The following is a 20,583-nucleotide window of genomic DNA, read 5'->3' on the forward strand; positions in this document are numbered from 1 at the left end:
CTCCCTCTGTCTCTGTTCCTCCCCTGCTCTCACTCTGTCTCTCTCTCACTCTCTCAAAAATTAAATAAAGATTAAAAAAAAAATGGGTCACTAATAAGAGCCCTGACTCTGAGTAGTTACTTGTACCAGGTACTGTGCTAAACATTTTGCTTGTGAGGTGTTTTACATGTAAGGTGTTAAAGGTGATCTCATTTAATCCTTACACAACAGGAGTGGGTAGTTCCTTAGGCTAAGCGGCTGGCCCAGGGAGGCAGCTGGTGAGCAACAGAGTCGGGATGCAAACCCAGATTGTCCTACTCCAAGGACCGTACTTTTACTGTTATGTAATGCCGTCTCCTGTGCTGTTTCTGAGGAGATGGGAAAACATGCCAATTAGGGCTGAAAAACACGAGGTGGCCTCAAGGGCTGCACAGTAAGTGTGTTTGCAAAGGCTGGTGTATTGCTCCACCGCCTAAGATCCCTGAAGCATCACTTGTTCTGCAACACCTGCATGGAGGGTCCCCATCAACTGACCTTGCCCTCCAGCTTCTGAACACCTCACCCGCTCCCTCCTGCCAGCAGCCCGTGTTTGATGTGATCAGTGGATTTAAAGCATGGCTCAGGCCACAGTAACTTCCTTCTTTCATGGACAAGTGGAGCTCCAGCCTCCCAACAGCAGCTGGCCTGTCTCTTCCCAGCCTGACCATAGGAGTCTGGCTCTATTTGCAGGATTTGTGTATCAGCTTCAAAAGCGCCTGAGGTGGTGTCCACCCAGTGAGGGTCCTTGATCTGTTGCTGTGGTTTGCTGAGGCTTTCAAGGACAGGGTTGTGCTGGGGAGTAGAGAGGCTGATTTTCCTTTTGTCTGCAACTGAGTTCCTCATTCTTGCATGCTAATCACTCTGAGAATAAGTGGCTACCATTTGTCGTGTGGTCATTATGTGCCAGACCCTGTGCAGAACACTTCACCTGGAATGCCTCCCTCGTCTTCCATGGCTACTGGTTGTCCTTACCCTGTTTCACCTTTTCCTTGTTCTATATAGCTAGTAACTGTATTCTAAAAACCTAGGGGCACCTGGGTGGCTCAGTCGGTTGAGCCTCTGACTTCTGCTCAGGTCATGATCTCACGTTTTGGGAGTTTGAGCCCTGCATCCGGCTTGTTGCTGTTGGTGCTAAGCCCTCTTCGGATCCTCTGTCTCCCACTCTCTCTTCCCTCTCCTACTTGTTCTCTGTCTCTCTCCCTCACTGTCTCTCTCTCTCTCTCAAAAATAAATAAAACATTTAAAAAATTCAAATAAATAAATAAATACCTAGAAAAAGTGCCTGGCAAATGTAGTTACTCCATCAATATCGGTTGAATGAATAAATGAGTAAGTATGTGTTAGGGTCTGTGCTAAGCTCATTATGTGTACTTTTATTTCGCTGAGATCTCACAGTAACCCTATGAGATAGACACAATTTTAATCCCTATGTTACAGAAGGGAAAATGTACTCAGAAAGGTGAAGTAACCACCCCAAAGCACACAGCCAATAAATGTCAGAGGAAGAATGCAAACTTAATTCTTCCTCCGGATCCTACACTATTGTCCTGTACTGTCTTCTGTATATAAAGATGTGTGTTCAGTATTTACACACAGATCTCTCCACGTCACACAGCCATCAGATATGTATCCTGTATAATATATACATGTGTAAATGTATCAGTCACCTATTGGTGTGTAATAAACAGCCACAACAAACACAATGAGTTATAAAAACAAGCATTTATTTCTTACACGTAGGTCTGTGGTTTGGCTGGGGAGACTCTGCTTCACACTGTAGGTTGCATGCAGGTCTGATCCCTCTGTTCGCTTCTGAGGCTGAGACTGGAGAAGCAGGGTTTTCCTGGCAAAAGCTGGCCGCTTCCAAGGGGTGAGCAGAAATAATTGATGCTTTGTAAGGCCTGAGTTGGAAACTGTCAGTACATGGTCGGTTCTGCCCGTGTTCCCTTGGCCAAAGCAAGCCCAACATTAATGGGGCAGGGACTTATGTTCCTCCCATGGTGGAAGGAGTGGGAAGGTGTAAATATTTGCTCACCAGTAATGTATACCAATTTATCGTATTTGGGATGCCTCTGTATTTTTTGCTCCCGTGAACCTAGCTTCCGTGAAGAGCTCTGTTCTCCTTACTTCTCCTGGGCATTAGTTTCCTTGTTTAAAAAAATGAAGTGCACATTACTAGCTGCTGTTCAGAGTTAAGTTTTGCTATTTCTTTGAGTGAGGCTGGCACACACTTGAGCTACCACATGTAAGAAAGTGACATCGACAAGGTCTTGCACCCTGCAGCCAGATTTCCTGGGTCTCCGTGATTCCCTGGGTAACCTTGGAGAAACCTCAGTTTTGAGGAAAGCGGGGAGGGAACAAGCAGCTACCATATTGGGCACTGAGGATTAAGGGAGGAGGCGCGTGTACAGGATTAGCCCAGCCCTGGTTCCAGAGTGCACCCAGCCCGTGTTAGCTGTCCTTAGTAGCAGTAGTTAGTGCTCCTTTTCGACAAAACCAGACAGCCCAAGCTGTGCTGATGCCGCTCAAGGCCACTCTTGCAGCCTGTCACCCCCGGCTCCCAGCCTGCGTTCCCAGCTCAATCCCTCTCCCAGTTACAAGCCCAGCCTTTCCTTCTGGACTTGGCCTTGGGGTTGGGGCCTCCTGCTTTGGCTTGATTCACTTCTACAGAAATGTTTGGTGCCATCTTGGTGATTTGCGCCTCTTCGGCTTCCCTGCCTGGTCAGACCCTTGGAGCACAGGCCTGGCCCCAGTCCGGTCGTCCCAGTTTGTGGAGGCATCAGAGACTGGTTGTGCAGTTTCGGTGAGAGAACGGGCGACGGCAGAACCTTCAGATGGCCACAGACAGCAGTCCGGATGCGTGGGAGTCAAGGGTGGTGTTCTTTGTACCTGAAACCTCCCCCGCCCCACCCCCCAGGAGCTGTCAAGCCTAGAATCTTTGTAATTTAGGCAGTCTGTTTGTAATGGTCTCAAGAAAATCCATTCTGCCTACAAATGTGGTGACCTTTAATTTTTTTTTTTCGGAATTTTCCAAGATGCACATTGACTCTTGCTGTCAACGTAGAAGGCTCTAATGCCGCCTGGGGCATTTAGATTGCATTTGCCAATCGCTGACTGCTGTAGCCAATTTGTTCCTGATCTCAAGGTCGATTTTGAATAATTTTAGCTGGGCTAAATCTCTTGCATTGAATAACTTAGAGATAAACTATTAAGGGAGAGACAGGAGAGGCTATGGGGCTGTTTTCTCTTTTGCAAACATTCTTTGATTTGGGTGAAAAAGAAGGGTCCTAGCTTTGCCATTTCATGCCTAGGTGGCCTCAAGGGAGAAGGGAGTGGAGGAGTACCAAGTACCCAGTAGGAGCAGACACCATGCTAGCCACTTTGCCCTTGGCAGCCGTTTAAGCTACCTTGTTTGGTGAACCTTGGGATCTCTATGATACCGATGAGGAAACTGAGGTTAAAGAACATTCGGGATTGGGCCAAGATCTGATTCCATAGCTCAGGTTCTGCCCCTGTGAGTGTTCTTCAGCAACACCCGAATCAGAATACAGCAGACTGCACTGAAATTTGCTGTGTCCCCTCTTCTGTTGCCTTTTCCTTTGGATTAGTCCCTCCATGTCTGAGACAGTGTCTGGTTCACCTTCGTTTCCCTGGTAGGGGGGCTCTATTCCTGGCATGGCATTGGCATCTTTGATCCCACAGTGTAGACCTAGAAGTGAGCACGGTGCAGCCTGGTGTGTAACACATAGCTTTTGAAGTGCATGTGTGACTGAGTTAAGGCTCCTTCCGCCGTCTGAAACAGGGATTTGGGTGGGTGTGGCTTCCTGAGGGAGAGAGAGAGGGTGGGGAAGGAGCATGAGCCCAGGGCCCTGGTCTGAATGTCTGTTGTCGAATTCCTGTGTTGACTCTTACCCACCCAAACTGGTATTAGGAGGTGGGGCCTTTGGGAGGTGATTAGGTCAGGAGGTAGGGCCCTTATGCATGGGATTGGTGCCTTTATAAAAGGGACCCCAGACAGTTCTCTCCTCCTTTCTGCTCTGTGAGGTTAGAGCTGGAAGGTGTTAAGTCTGAACCAGGAAGCAGGTTCTTACCAGACACTGAGTCTGCTTGCTCCTTGATCTTGGACTTGCAGGCTTCGGAACTGTGAGCAGTAATTTTCAGTGTTTTATAAGCCACCTGGTCTGTGGTCTTTCGTTACAGCAACCCAAGCAGACTAGGACACTCGATGCAGAGACTGAGACACAGTTGAGGTAAAGTCCTTTGACTGAGGTCACATAGCTTCTAAGGGGCAGGGCTGGGATTCTAGTTCAGGCAGTTTGGCTGTTGAGCCAGCCTCCAGATGAAAGGGGTCCTTTGGGACTGTTTTGATGATGAGACATCTTTTTTTTTTTTTTTTTTTTCCATTCTTAGTTCCTTGCATTAGCCATCTTCTCTATTGTCTCTGAGCCTTTGCATATTGTATTTTCTGTGCTGGAAATACTTTTTCCCTCTTTAGCCAAATCTGCTCTGGTTCATCCTTTGAGTTTGAGCTTAGATTTAGCCTCTTCCAGGAAGCTCTCCAGGTTGTCTCCTCCCACTTGTACTTTCCCCAGTCAAAGCATCTGTTAGGATCTAATGCAATTGCCTGGTTGCTTTACTGCCTCCCCTACTAATCTGTGGCTCCAGGGTGATGGAGATTTTATTTGTCTCATCTACCATTTTAACCCCAGCCCCCAGCATTTTGTCTAGCAGATAGTAGGTACTTGATAAATATTTATTCAATGACTGAAGGAGCATTTCAGATTCAAAGCTGAATACGTTGGAGCCTTACAAAAGGTATTATTCAGTTGAATTAAAAATACACGGACTAAATTCTTTCTGGGAAGATTTTATAACCAAGTGCACAGACCTGGCTGGCTAGAGTCTACCAGAGCCTGTGAACAGAGCTGCCTTCCTCCATCACGCTACCTGGGAGGGCCCAGGAATTAAACCCGGTTCGGTTATAGAGGCCAAGAGTTCTTCAGAGACTCTTCTGACATTTTTATTGAATTGCTGCTCAGTTCATTTATTTAAAGTAATGAATTTTTTTCTTTTCATTATGAAAGTAAGAGAATCCCATTGCTGAAAATTTGGGAAACACAGAAGAGAAACCCACCCTCTGTCATTTGGTGAGGTACATCTCTTTATGTCTTCCCCTCCCCTATATATATGTTTTCTTTCTGTCCTTATTAAACGTATTTCCAACCATACCATGAATATAGTTAATAGAGTTTTATATCCACTACCCTTTTTATTTTTCAGTTAGCAAAATGAGATTTTCTTCAGGTTTAATTACATAGCTTTAAAAATAACCATCCCTACTTTTTCTCATTTTCTCCCCCTTTAAATTTTTTATCAAAGTAATATGTACACATAGTAAAAAGTACAAGAACGGAAGGGCTCCTAATGAAAGCAGCAGTTCCTGGCTCCTTCTCTGTTCTTTCCCCTCCCCGAGTCCTGTCTCCCAGAGGCATTTGCTGGAAATGTTTCCATTTTTAGGACTTCTGGTACTTATCTCTGTAACTCCAAATAAGATGCTTATGCAGCTGTTTCTTGATTTATCAATTTAAGATATTTTCTATTGACTCTCTGCCACAGAAGGTGAGGATTCAGCGTATTGACGTTGTTTTTGTCTCCTCCTCCTCTTCCTCCACATTTTTTATTTGAAAAAAAGTAATAACATGCATGTGGAAAATCAGGCCAACAGAACGAAGGGATCCTTCCTACCTTGATGCTTCAGTCTTCATTCCACCCCTACCCCCAGTTTCCTGTGTGTGCCTGTGTGCGTGCGTGCGTGCGTGTGTGTGTGTGCGTGTGCGTGCACGCCTCCATGTGTGTGTCTGGAGACTGCAGGTGGCTGCAAAGTCTTTGACACTTCACCATTAAGAAGTGGAATCTGTCTGCCCTCCTCTTGAGCCTGGGCTGGCCTATGACTGCTTTAACTAGCAATGCCAGAGAAACGATACCACACTGTCTCTGCTCTTAGCCTTTAAGTGGGCTTCCAGCTTCTTGGGACTCTCCGTCTTCAAGTCCTGAGCCACCGTGTAAGAAGTCCAAGCATCCTGCTGGAGAGAGACATGTGCAGAGACCCCGAGATGACATGAGCGGGAGGACGGTTGTCTGGAACCCAGCTTCTAAGTATACCCACCAAGGCCCCTAGCATGTCACCAGAGCTGTTTGGCCCCTTCACAGCGGCCTGGAAGTCAGCTAAATACCAATAATGACACCACTGGACAGCATGTAGGCCGGAGGACTTGCCCAGCTGGGTCCTGTTTGTGATCCTGACTCTCACAGTCATGATGTAATAACCATGGTTGTTGTTTTAAGCCAGTAAGTTTGGGGATTAACCAGAACATATCTTTCCAAAGATCCTCCATATGTCACAGATTTGGGGAGGAGTTGTCTTTGCCTGGCAGTAGAGCGTGTTGGGGGCTGTGTCATCCCGAAGGTGGAAGAGTGATGGCTTGAGGAAAGTGGGGCAGAGAAGGAGAGGAAGCCAGTGCAAGGTGGTGCCTGTGACTGAATGGGCCACAGCCTGATGGAAACACAGCTCGCCCCATGGGACACCGCTAGGGAGACTCTTTGGAGTTTCTGTATCTCAGCCCTGTCCCTCGTGAGGGGGAAGGGGGAGTCATTTATGTGCCAGCTCCCTCCTGCCTCTTGTGTTTTATAGGTCAAAGCATGCCCCCTCCCTGTACTTTGGAGTTTGGTCACCCAGCCCCTCCTGGCAGCTCTGAGGTGTGATGGAGGCCAGCCCTTGCCCCCACCCATGATAGACCGAGTAATTTTTGATTGGATGCCAGACACTGAATTTTACCCTGTTGGCTGCTGGATGTTTTTGTGCCTGGAAGTGTCCTCTATGCTGACGATACAGCATTGAACAAAACTAACAGCCTCACCTTTGCTGAACTTTCATGCTGGTGTGGGAAGACAGTGAATAAACAACGAGCACATTTCACATTTGCTATTATTATCCTGTTACATACGTATCTTTTTGAATAATACCAACCCTAGCAGCCATCATTTTTAGTGGTTGCATAATATTTGAATGAATGGTTGTATCACTGTTTAATGGTGCGTTTCCTTGTTGACGGTTTATCAAATTACTTTCTCCAGTTGGAACCATCAAAAAGCTTAGAGGCTTAAGATTCTAAGTCCGCCATACAGAGGTTAAGAGTTCGTTCTGAGGTCTGTTGGGGGAGCAGCCACTCCTACACCTGGGACCAAAGATTTTTCTTTCTTGACCAGACGGCTAGAAGTGACTGCCTTGAACTATCCTACCGGATATGCCCCTAGGCAGCAAAAGAGATGTGGAGGATTTTAGGATGGAGTGAAGAATCTAGGTGCTCCCTTTTAGAAAGTCTTCAGCTCCTTGACTGAAACCTGTGCTCCAGTCTAATTAGTCATCCAGGCCTCGAGTCAAGGTCTTTGATATCTCCACAATTCATAGTTTCCCCTTTGATCCCATGGCCTCCGGATTCATTTGGCCTCCATTTTGCATGTTGACTTTGAATGGAGCCTTTTTGTCCCCTGTTCATCCATCTCCAGTTTCGGATGATAATTATGTTGTAGGAATCGGAGGATGTGGTAGGCACTGCTGGTTCCTGGCGCACATGTTCTTGGTATTCACTCTTCATACCCCAGGCACCTGCAGTGGTGCCTGGGGCTTTCTCCAGTGAGGCCTTTGTGGGACAGGCTGGAAGTGCAGAGAAATACACGTGCAAGAGAGTATCCCCCAACCAGAGGGGGTAGTTGTCTTCCTCACCTCTAAGATGAGGTCTGCTCTGTGCTGGCTCCCAGAAGCCCCCAGGGGGACCGAGCTCCACTTGTCCATATTAATCCAACACATCGTGGATTGGCTTCTTTCCCTTCCCTGTCTCACTTCTCCACTGTCATGCCCGTGTTTCTTGGGATTACTTCCTAGGTAAACCCCTTGCTTTCAAATCCTTCTCTTAGGATCTGCTTCTGGTGAAACCTACCTAAAACAATGAAGAATATGAGGAACGATGAAGGTATATGTAACACAGGGGATCCAACCTAATGTTGTCAAATGGTGAAGCTTGACCTCCCTGAGCCAGTGACTTTTCTAAGGTGAGATTTGAAGGATGAGTAGGAATTAGCTAAGCAAAACAGGCATGGGAGAATAACATAGGGAAAATGTTCCAGGCCTAGGGAACGGCATGTGTGAAGGTCCTGGGGCAGGCATGGCCAGAATGCATACAGTGAGGCTGAGTGTGGCAGCCATGTTGGGAAATCATATGGTTTAAAGGTAAATTTGGGTCCCCGCTTTACATGTCTTTTCTCCTTCATTTTGGTTCTCTGTCTATACACTTTTTTGAACCCTACTATGGTCTGGCTTCATTTAAATGCATCTGAAATGAAATCTCTAATGTTAACAGTGTTGTCAGATGCAAAGCCCTCATTTCTCTTTGGTTCTTCTTCACAGAATGCTATCTATGAATTTCTGGGGAGGATATGAGGATTGTGATTGTTGTGATGGTTTTTTCTTTGTATGACCACATTATGTTAATTTCCTCATTGTCTTAGGGTATGAGAACATAAAAGCAATAACTCATTTATATGAAGACTGAATGTGCTGAGAGGTTGTCATGGAAACCAGGGGGAAATATTCACATTGGCTTGAGTAAATTGAATAACCCCTGTTAAAATATTGAACACAGAACTTATTTACCCAGTTGTGTGGTGTATGGAAAAGATGAGAAAACCAACAAGATAAATGAGATTTTTTTTTTTTTGGTGGGAGGAGGTGTGAGGATGAAGAGGGCGGGTGAATGCTAGGGATGTGTTATTTTTATTGAAAGAGTCATTCCCCTTCTGAAGACTGTGTTTTTGTTGCTAAATGGGAGCGGGGTCACTGGGTGGTTAGGGAAGGGCAGGTGGAAGGGAAGTGGTGTGATGAAATTGCTTCCAGGCAAGATGAGCTGAGGGTGCTGCAGTGTCCTGTGGCCAGATCCCAGCGTGTTTTTGCCCCTTGGAGTATCCCCTGGAGAGTCCTGGTCAGAGCAGTTGAACAGGCACAAACATTTTCAGCATTTTTTCCTTTGCTTTTGGCATAGTTGTTTACTGTGTTTCAAGCTGGTTTTCCAAAAACGCCAGTTCTGTTGCTTTTTATTTTTTAAAGCAAAATGCTTCAGCTCTTCCCAAATAACTGCTAAAGGAAAGGATGTGAAGGACACGTGAGGAAGCAGTCATGGACGATGCCATCGTCACTGGTGATGAAGCGGCAGGCAGGGTGCAGGGAGCTCCCTGAGCCTGGGGTGCAGCCTCCTGCACATGGTTATGTCCTCAGGTGGGCCGGGGCGTGTGACAGCTGCCGCTTTGAGGGTTGTCTGGGGCCAGCTTAGGGATCAGGTCCTGGGCTCCAGAAGGCCCTGACGGGAGTTCTTGAGGGCCACCTTGGTGTCGCATCTGTATCTCACCGTGTGAGATGCTTGTGAAGGGCAGGTTTCTCAGCAGAAGCTTCCACACCTGAGCACCACGGTCCTGCCTCCTGACTACATCTCTCCCTTCTCAGGTCGGCTTCCTGACCGTTTCTGGGAGTAGGTAATGCATGAGCCCCACTGAGGTAGGTTGATTGCAAAGTATGTCCCATTAATTTTCCTGCTTGGATTCACACTGTCTCTGTCTGTTTGGGCTGCTTTCCTACATTGCTACAGACCAGGTGGCTTGTAAACAACAGAAACTCGCATCTTGTTGTGTCCTCATGTGGTGGGAAGGGCAAGAGGGCTGTCTGGAGTCCCTTTTTTCAGTTATTTATATATGTGTATTTTTAGTAAGAATTGTATATGTTTAAGGTGTGCAACATGATTTGATATCCATGTACATAGTGGAATGATGATTACAGTCAAGCTTATTAACATTTAGTCTCCTCACATAGTGACTTGTGTGTGTGTGTGTGTGTGTGTGTGTGTGTGTGTGTGTATGTGGTGAATGTACCTGAAATCTGTTCTGTTACCAGGTTTCCAGTGTTGAGTGCATTATTATTCATGGTAGTCATCATGCTGTACATGAGGACTACAGAACTACAGCTTTGTACTCTTTGACCACCATCTCCCCATTTCCCCTACCCTCCCTGCACATGGTAACCAAAGTCTTTTGAAAATGATGACATGAATTTGATATTCACAAAGGATCCTCCTCTAGTATTATCTCCGTCTGATGTGTGTGTGGGGGGGGGGGGGGGATGGTGGAGAGACAGAAGCCCACAGGAACAAAGTGCTTTGCTCAGGGTTGTGCAGCTCAGATATGGCAGAATCAGAACCACAACCCCTGGTTCTTACCAAGACTCCACATGGCATTTACTGCAGCAACATTTAATTAGGAAAAAATTGGAAAGACCCTGAATGTCCAACCAAAGAGGAATAGCTAACACCAAAGGGGAATTAGCTAATAGCTAATACAGATCTTTATGATTCTGCTATGCAAGGGACTGTTATGGATTATAAATAATATACATGAAGCATAACAACATAAGACAGCACTCATCTTGTAATATACAATGGGGAAAGAAAGAGAAACGACAACCATGTAAATTAAATGCATGAAATAAAAAAAGAAGAAAATGCACACAAAATAAGAGTTGTCTCTAGATAGTGTGTCAGTTCAGGTCCTCTGAGAAGAAGGCACCACAGGAATTAACCGTGCAAGAAATATACTGGAAAAGTACCTAGGGAGGACAGTGGAGAGGGAGCGGAGGTAGGGCAAGGAGAGCCTTCAGGCTGTGATGCAGGTCTGATACTTTGAAAGGAGAGGGGGAAGGAAGGGGGGCAGGTTCAGCATCGTTCTGAGAAAGTTTCAGCCAGTCCAGTAGGTATTTCCTGAGACAAAGCTATCTGTTGGACAAATCAGAATAGAATAGCCTGTTTCTAGCCCTCCTGGTGTGCTCACTCACTGGCTGGGAAAAGCCCTGGAAAGTGTGGCCCTGTGCGAACACTATGGTGGGTCCAGAGGTGCAGCAGCTGGAGACTGTTGGTTAGCTTTGCTTCCAAGAGTCAGTTCCCCTGAAAAGAAGGTCTGAGCAGGGAAACTGCGGCTGCCGGCTGCTGGTGCATTATTACAGCAGAAAAAAGCATTTGGTGAAGGCACATCACAGTGGTCTTGAGAAGCTGGTCTTTGGGCTGCCTGTGTCCACAAATACAGGCTGGCCTCATTAGCACCCTTAGCTTCCTGTTCTTGTGCCCCACGGTGTGCTCAGTCATTTGGACAGAAGGGACCTGCCCATCCATCTCCCACAACAGGAAATTGTAACAGCTGCTACAAAATGAAGGGAAGGCCTTTGCCAAGTTAATCTTCTCTAATTTACTGCTTGCACCGTATCCATTTTGGAGGAGACACTCAGTAGTATTGAATGGTCTGATGTTTTTAGAAAATGATTTTTGGTGAGCATGGCAGTAGAGGAAGGTAATTAAGGTCAGGAACGGGGCCTTGAGCCCCCTCCCTGTGGTTTTGAGGTCTCCCTAAATACTCTATGGTCGAAAGCTCCATGAAGGAAGGAACTTGCTGACTGCTGAATATCCTTCACCTCAACCAATGCCTGGCTATCAGTAAGTACTCAGTACATGGTTTCTTAAATTAACAGAAGGGTTAAAAGGAAAGCAAACGAATGATATGCAGAGTCTGTGTACCTCTTAATCAGTAAACATCGAGACTCTGTTGAGCTTGGTCCTGCTAGACACTGTCCCTGCCCACCTCCACCCCCAGCAAGGCTTGTGACAGTTAGGGCCACGGGGTGCCCAGATTAAATGTTCTTTTCGTGTGTCTCTCAGGGTGTTTCCAGATGGGATTAGCATTGGAATCAGTGGGCTCAGTAAAGTAATCGCCCTCCCCAGTGGGGGCGGGCCTGAATACCACAAAAGGTGGAGGAAAGGAATTGCCCCCTTTTTCCTGCTCCGCTGCTTGAGCTGGGACATCATATTCTGTCCTTGGACTGGGGTTAACACTACCAGCTTCCCTGGTCCTCAGGCCTTCGGATTCAGACTCACTGACACCACTGGACTTCCTGGGTCTCCATCTTGCAGACAGTGGACTGTGGGACTTCTTAGCCTCCATAATCGTGTGATCCAGTTCTGCATAATCAATCTCTTTGTTGCTCCCTTGGGGGATTTTGATGAGGAATTGCATAATTATAATCTATGTATAATATTGGTACCCAAGAAAAGTGTTTCTTCACAGTCATCCTCTTGTACCCCATCACCTTGTCATTTCTTTGGGATCTAATGTCAATAGTTCTTGATCTCCAGCCCGACTTCTTGGCCATACCTGCTAGACTTTGGTAGTTTTTAATTTATTCCACATTCCTTGGGCATCAAGACCTCCAGGCATAGCTCTAGGTATGGAGGAACTATGAATAAGGTAGTGATCAGATCATCTGTTGCTGCATAAAAAAACCCAACCTGCTCACATGATAGCTGGAGACAAATATTTGGCATTATTACTCGTGACTCCGTTGACTGAAAAGTCGGTGGTTCTCTGGGGTGGAGACATCTGAGGTCTTGACTGGGCTGACCATTCAGGATGGCTCAAACACATGGCTGGCAGTTGATATTGGCTGTTGGCCGGGAGTTTAGATGGTACTGTTGCCTGGGGCACTTTCATGTGGCCTCATCATGCACTTTGGATTTCTCATAGCATAGTGGCTGGGTTCCAAGAGTGAGTGTACCTAGGGATAGGAAGTAGCAGCTGACCGTCTTTTAAAACCTGGATTAGAAAGTAGAACAGTGTGATTTTCACTCTATTCTATCAGTCAAAGCAATCACAAGGTTCATGAGTCAAGGGAAAGGATGTAGATCCCTCTTTTAATAGGAGGAGTGTCAAAATATGTGGCTATATGAAAATGGCTACAGATGGCCTCAGCTGTTGAGGAGTGCATAAAGTTAATACAGAGATAGTGATGGTAATATAGAGATAGTGGTAATAGTGATAGAATTATTTAGAGATAGCAGGCTGAACAGTAGCCACCCAGAGATATCAGGTTATAATCCCTGGAACCTGTAAATATCACCATATGAGGAAAAAGAGTCCATAGGTGTGATGAAGTTAAGGATATTGAATCGGGAGATTATTCCAGATTATTTGAGTGGGGCATTAATCTGTTTATAGTTGTCCTCATAAGAGAAAGGCAGAGGGAGATTACACACACGGAAGTGGACAAGGCAATATGAAGACAGATTGGCATGATACAGCCACAAGCAAAGGAATGCCACACCCACCAGAAGCTGGAAGAGGCAAGAACGAGTTCCTCCTGGAGCTTCTGGGGGCATAGCCCCACTGCCACTTTGATGTCAGCTCACTGAAACCGCTTTCAGTCTTCTGGCCTTTGGAATTGGGAGAGAACACATTTCTGTTGTTTTAAACCACTGAGTTTGCCATGGTTTCGTAACAGCAGCCTCAAGAAACGAATACAAAACCAGACAATGATGAGGGAGTGTGAAGAGTGTTAAGAAAGAGAGAAATGCATAGGTGTGACCTGAGACCCAGTCCAGTGGGGAGAGAAGATGGCAGGAAATGCTTCTTCAAGACACGATTCCTCTTCGTCCTTAGGAAGTATGGCATGGGGCTGGGGTGGCTGAGTTCTGGGGCCATCCTCTTCTGTTTGCATCTCAACTGTGCCATTCACTAGGTGTGTTTTTAGGTGGTTGTGAAGCTTCAGTGAGCAGATTGAAACTTGTAAATGCTTGGCATATAGCAAGCACTTTTAAAAAGCTGTCTGTTTTTATCATGATTTACTCTGGGATTTGGTGAACGATATAGTTCTTCTGATTCCTCTTTTAGCCACGATCTCTGTCTCTTTCTGGCTACTTTTTGTAGTGGGCAAGCCTGATTATTTCACTTCCTGTGTGTCTTATACTTCCCAGTTAACGGTCAAGGTGCTCTTGCCTGTCCAAGAGAGCCCAGCGACGATAACCCGAGGGGTCAAGACTTAGGACATCCTCCTTGTCTATTTTCCTAGTATTGGAGGCTTTATCTCTGCACTGAGTTAAATCCTCAGGACACTAGGTACCAGATCTTCGGGAAATCCTTCACTGAACACGCCTTAACCATATTCCTTGACTTTTTATCATGTGTAATGAAGTAGGACACATGTATAGTGAAGTGAACAAACCCTAAGTGTTTAGCTTGATAAATGTTTGCATAGATGTGGACCTGTAACTGCCATGTCGATCTAGAACACTTTAAGTGAGCCCAGGAAGCTCACTTGAGCCCCTTTCCAATCAATATCTCTCAGAGATAACTACTATTCTGATTTCTTTCACTTAGTGGATTTGTCTGTTCTTGAAGTGCGTATAAATGGAGTCATACTCTATGCATTTTTGTGTGTGCCTCTGGCTTCCTTTGTTCAACATATTTCTGAGGTAAGTTCAGTCATTTCTTGCCCATAGCCCTACTTTGTTTTTTCACAGTGTATCGTTCCACTCTGTAAACAAACCACAGGTAATGGACATTGGGCTGTTTTCAGTCTGTGGCAATTACCAATAAAGCCACTATAAACGTTCTTGTATTAAGCCTTCTGGTAGATATATGCACTAATTTCTGTTACGTATGTACTCAGATGTGAAAGTGATGGGTTACAGGGTGTACATATATGCAGCTTTGGGTAGGTATAGCCCAACAGTTTTCCACAGTGGTTATACCAAGCTATAGTTCTGCCAGAGACGTATGCGAGTTCCGGTTGTCCTGCTTCGTTGTCAGCATTTGATACTGATATCCACTTGACCCAGCAACACCTGCTGAAAAGACCATTTTTACTCACTGAATCACAGTGATGTCTTTGTCACACATTTTCTGGACTTCCTCTTCTGTTAGACTGTCTACCCTTGTGCCATTTTACTGTAAGTTTATTAAAGCTTTACACTGAATGTTGATACTTGGCAGCATAAGTCTTTAGCTTTGTTTTCCTACAAGATGGCCTTGCCTATTTTTGGTCCTTAACCTTTTCATATTAATTTGAGACTCATTTTGTCAATTTCTCCAAAAAGCAGCTGGTATTTTGAGTGGGATGGCATTGATTCTATAGATAACTGGGGAGAATGTCCGCCTTAACAATATTGAGTTTTCTAGTTAATGAACTCTCTGTTCCTTGTAGCCATTTATTTCAGTCTTTAATCTCTTTCAGAAGTATTTTATACTTTGTAGTACCTGACCTATTACCTGTTTTTTTTTCTTTTTTGTTTTTTTTTTCTTTGATCAAGTGGTAAGATTAATGGGTGGACATGAACTTTATGAACTGTGAAATGCGGTACCCATTATCAACCCGGGGAGAACATGTTTGTGTTTGATTTTAATAAAGTCACCTTCACATCCCCATTTAGTTTGCACTGATGGCTCAGAGTTCCATAATCGAGCCGTCTAGAGCCTCTAAGATCTTTCCTGAATATCCAAGTCAGTCTGGGCTTGTTCTTCACTGCTCTTATGTCCAGGGTGACCTTTTCTACTTTACCTTTCTTTTGGAAAGTTGCTATCCATTGTTCACATCCACTGACCTATACATTTGTGTATTGAAATAGCATTTACTGAACACCTGCTGTTGAGTGCATGCTGGTTGTCTACCCTCAACAGTCTTTTCTCATTCTTCTTTGTTGACAGTTCCCTCATTTTGTTCGTGTGCCAGTTGTTTGTACGCCCAGAGAAGGTGGGCTCCTTCCTTCCCCGTGCTCCAGGGCTTGGGCCTCAAGTGGCCTCATCCAGGCATGCTTATCCTGTTTGTTTTTGGCATTGACGTGTTCTGTGTTCTTGGCAACGAGCTGTAAGGATCATAACCCCAGTGCCGTGACATTACTGACTTAACTTACCTGGACCACCTGAGCTTTTGTGGAAGGTATAACAAAACTGTGTCATGTAAATCACTTTAAATTTTTTTTTAATGTTTATTTTTGAGAGGAAGGGAGGGGCAGGGAGAAAGGGAGACATAATCCAAAGTAGGCCCCAGGCTCCAAGCTGATGTCAGCACAGAGCCTGATTCGGGCTCAAACCCATGAATCATGAGATCATGACCTGAACTGAAGTTGGACGCTTAACTTACTGAGCCACCCAGGCGCCCATAAATCACTTTTAATTCACCAGTATGTTACTTGCAGCCAAAAGTACCTTAAGCAACTGCCTCAGTTGAAAGCAGACTCTGAGGCAAGGATTCGAGTGGAAATAATCTGTGAAGCTACGGACGATGGGGTGAGAGGACAGGCTGGGAGGGAAGGGAGCTGAAAACTAGTATATTAACAAGGTTCTTACCACTGTGGGCATCAAAGAGTTTAATCTCTCTGGTTAACTCTGGAAAATGGCATAGAACAGGGGTTTACAAACCATAGCCCATGGCAAATCTGGCTTGCCATCTGTTTTTGTAAACTTTCTCTGGATGCATTGACTCCAGTTCATGTCTGTATTGTTTATGGCTGCTTTTGCACTACAGCAGCAGAGTTGAGTAGTTCTGAGCGGCCAGAAAGCCTAAAATATTTACCCCCTGGCCTAGTGCACAAAAAATTGGCTGACTCCAGTATAGAACATGCATTCCAGAGGTATCTCACCTGAGGAGCAAAGGAACTGAGGTATTTTTACACCCCTCCAGTCACTGGGTGAACCCCTCCCCCAGGGGTGTATCAGTTCCCCAGTGCTTCTAACGTGCCATATGCACAGGCGTAGTGGGCCCTGGCCACCATCAGTGGGTTCTGCTTCAAGCAAAGAGGTGCAGATATTAGCTGTTGACACCTGGGCAAGCGTGGACACTAATGGTAAGATCCAGGATGGGCTGTGCACTGATAGGGTTGCCATGCCAATGCACAGGACCCAGAGATGGTTGAGAAATGTTCCTGACCTCTGGCGCCACATGTTTCCAGTGCAAGGTTGGCAACTGCCGAACATTTTATAACAAAGGAGAGTCATCCGGATGTCAGTCGTGATTTGTTTGATCCTCAAAAACTTAGGTGAAGTTTACTTTCACTAATTCCTGCTAATTCAGGGAGGAGGCTCTTCTGAGGGCCCATTTGCTTCTTACCCTGGTCCTCCCCATGCGGTAGGGTCCTCTCCCTAAAGAGAAAAAAAAAACCCTCAAGGTAACCTGGCTATACACATATGTGACAACATCCCTCGTGACCTTGTAATATGAGACCACTTAATCAGACTGCATGTTTGTGTGTATTACCATATATGGGAGACAAAGACGTAGAAAATATATAAAAACTATGCCACGTGGTGTTCAGGGCTCAGTTCTGTGGGTACGAACCCAACTGAGCTGTGCTGGCAGGAATAAAGTTGCTTCCTAGAATAAAAAGCCTCGGTGTTGCGATTCTCTGCGTGAGAATGCTGCTACACCCATGTTGTCTGTCTCATGTCTCATGTGAGCCCCAGTGCCTACAGGAAACCTGCTCACAGGGTGTGTGCGTTCATGGGACTCCATCGAAGACTGGCACATGTAGGCTTCTAGATCCTTCTTTTCTCTCCCCAGCTCTACCCCTCCCTCCTTTTCTTTGGGCACCCCAGAACCTTTCCTCTCTTATTACACAGGGTGTCTCTTTCCAGTTTCCACTTCTAAATTTCCTTTCCTTTTTTTTTTTTAATGTTTATTTATTTTTTTGAGAGAGAGAGAGATAGAGCACAAGCAGGGGAGGGGCAAGAGAGAGAGGGAGACACAGAATCTGAAGCAGGCTCCAGGCTCTGAGCTGTCAGCACAGAGCCTGATGTGGGGCTCGAACCCACAAACCGTGAGATCATGACCTGAGCTGAAGTCTGGTGCTTAACCGACTGACCCACCCAGGCGCCCCTAAATTTCCTTTTCTAAACACACCCAGAGTCTCAGCAGAGCAAAGGATTCACTTTTGATCGAGTGGCGGGGGGTGGGTGGGGTGGGGGAAGGATGCCAAGAAACAAACAAAGCTATTTTTAATGGTTTTCCCATAGACAAAAGCACGCATCTTATTTGCAGTATTGGGTGAGGCCCCTTTTGGAAACATTTTTGTATATTCTGTGATTCTGCCATATCCTCCAAGTTTTATCTCTTCCTTTGCCACATGGGTTTCAGGACTCACTCAGTCAAGTGATTGGAATACATCTTTGGCAGGCTGTCCTTCAGGTTTTCTTTCTGAAGTAGAGACTGTACGTCTCACCCAGTGTAATGTTAGACCGGCGGAGCAGGATATTATTACATTGGGTCAGCTCCTTGGAAGTGCTGTCTTGTCTTCATGATGGCTGACGAAATGTGGCATCTAAATGCAGTCTAGAGAGTTCCTGTCATATAAAAGGTCTTTGCTCTAAATGTTTTGGTGGGCAGGTGGAGAGGTAGTTGGAGTGAAGTGAGAAGTGATTAATACTAAACTGGAATCAGGTTCAGCAAATCCTGCAGGTGTGAATTGTGCTTGCAAATTCTCATCAGCAGAGGACTCAGTCTGGGGACCCGGTTGTTCCCTGTCCACAAGGAAAATGCTTGGTCAGTTTTATCCCCCATATGCAAGTAGAGAGTTCAGGAATCTCATTTTGGTTTTATAAAAATTGTTCTTCTTCATTCCTCTCAAATGATGTGATTTTTTTTTTCTTAGCTCATTTAGAAGTAAAAACAGAAAAGATTAGAAAATTTAAGTATTTATTTATTTTTAAAGTTTATTTCTTTATTTTGAGAGAGAGAGAGCAGGGAAGGGAGGGTAGAGGGCGGGGGAGAGAAGGAGAGAGAGAGAGAGAGAGAGAGAGAGCGATTGAGAGAGAGAGAGAAAGAGGAAGGGAGGGAATCCCAAGCAGGCTCTACACTCAGCACAGAGCCTGAACGGGGCTCGATCCCATGACCCTGGGTTCATGACCTGAGCCGAAATCAGGAGTCAGTGCCCAACTGACTGAGCCACCCAAGTGTCCCCAAATTTAAATATTTTAAATATTCTTGTATTCATTTCCATGAAGTCCCTTAACCCTCCCAGTCTGGTGTCAGCGTTTTGTCTTCTGACCCATCCTGTGTGTCTGCTATACTTATTCTGCATTTAAAATGACAGATTACTTTTACTTGGAATTCTTAGGTTTTAGAAAGAAATTTCTCTTTCACTTTAAGTCAGACAGTCAAAGAGGTTTCTCTTGTAGGATTTTATATCAGGTGGAACTATTATAAACAGTGGGATCCAGGAAACTGAGTTTATTTTATTTTTTATTATCCCCAGCATTATCGAGATATAATTGGCAAATAACATCATGTAAGTTTAAGGTGTACAATGTGATGATTTTGTATACTTATATCTTTAGAAATGATTATCACAATTAGGTTAGTTAGCACATCTAACATCTTACACAGTTACCTGTGTGTGTGTGTGTGTGTGTGTGTGTGTGTGTGTGTGTGTGTGTATGTGTGTATGTGAACATTTAAGAGCTACTCTCATAGCAGCTTGCAAATATACAATATAGTATCATTAACTAAATCATCATGCTGTGCATTAGATCCCCATAACTTACTCATAACTGGAAGTGTGTGCCCTTTGACCAACATCTCCCCATTTCCACCATCTCCCAGCCCCTGGTAGCCACTTTGTTTCTGTGAGTTCAGCTTTTTTTTAGCTCCCACATGTAAATGAGATCAGACACTATTTGCCTTTCTCTGACTTATTTCACTTAGCATAATGCCCTTAATTTTATCCATGTTGTTGCAAAAGGCAGGATTCCTCCTTTTTTTGTTGGCTGAATAATATTTTTGTGTGTGTGTTTGTGTGTGTGTATGTGTGTGTGTGTGTGTGTGTGTGTATCACATTTTTTTATCCATTCATCTGTCATTGGACACTTAGATGGTGTCCGTATCTTGGTTTGTGTAAATAATGCCATAGTAAACCTGGGGGTGCAGATATTTCTTTGAGATAATAGCTCCATTCGGGATCCTGAGCTTAAAACACACCTCAGACAAGACTGGCTACACCCTCTGACCAGGGCAAAATGACAATGTGGGGCTCCTTGTTAAAAAAATTAATAGGAATTTCAAGACACCAGCAGCAGAGTGGGGCCTTCTCAGCATGGGGCTGTGTGCAGCTATGGAGGCAGGCAGCTGGACCTCACCTCAGGAAACTGCTTTGTGACCCATGTTTTAAAAGATTCTGCCTCAGGTTCTTTGGCTGTGACCTGGACATGAATGAAGGGTTTATAACTGGCATGAGGTGTGGAATTTGATTTTGTTGTTGATGTGAATACACTGTGGAAGGTTTTTTGAATGCACATATCCACCTCTTGTGATATATTTGCACATTGCTGTATACACAAGTGGTTTTGTTCCCCAGGGAACATTTGGAAATATCTGGAGCATTTTTGGTTGACATAACTGGGGGTGGGGAGGTGGCTGCTGCTGGCATCTCGTGGGTAGAGCCCAAGGATACAACTAAACCTCGTACAACACGCAGGACGGCCCCCCAACAAACAGAATTATCTGGCCCCAAATGCCATTAGTGTCCATGTTGATAAATGTGCTGTACATTACATCCTGGGCTTGTACCCATTCTCTGGATGTGAAAACAGAGGCATTGGTGGGGGGGCTAAGTACTTTTATTTATTATTTCTTTGTAGTAAAAAAATAAAAAATGAAAA

This window comes from Acinonyx jubatus, chromosome E3 (assembly GCF_027475565.1).
Source record: "Acinonyx jubatus isolate Ajub_Pintada_27869175 chromosome E3, VMU_Ajub_asm_v1.0, whole genome shotgun sequence".
Taxonomy (NCBI): Eukaryota; Metazoa; Chordata; class Mammalia; order Carnivora; family Felidae; genus Acinonyx; species Acinonyx jubatus.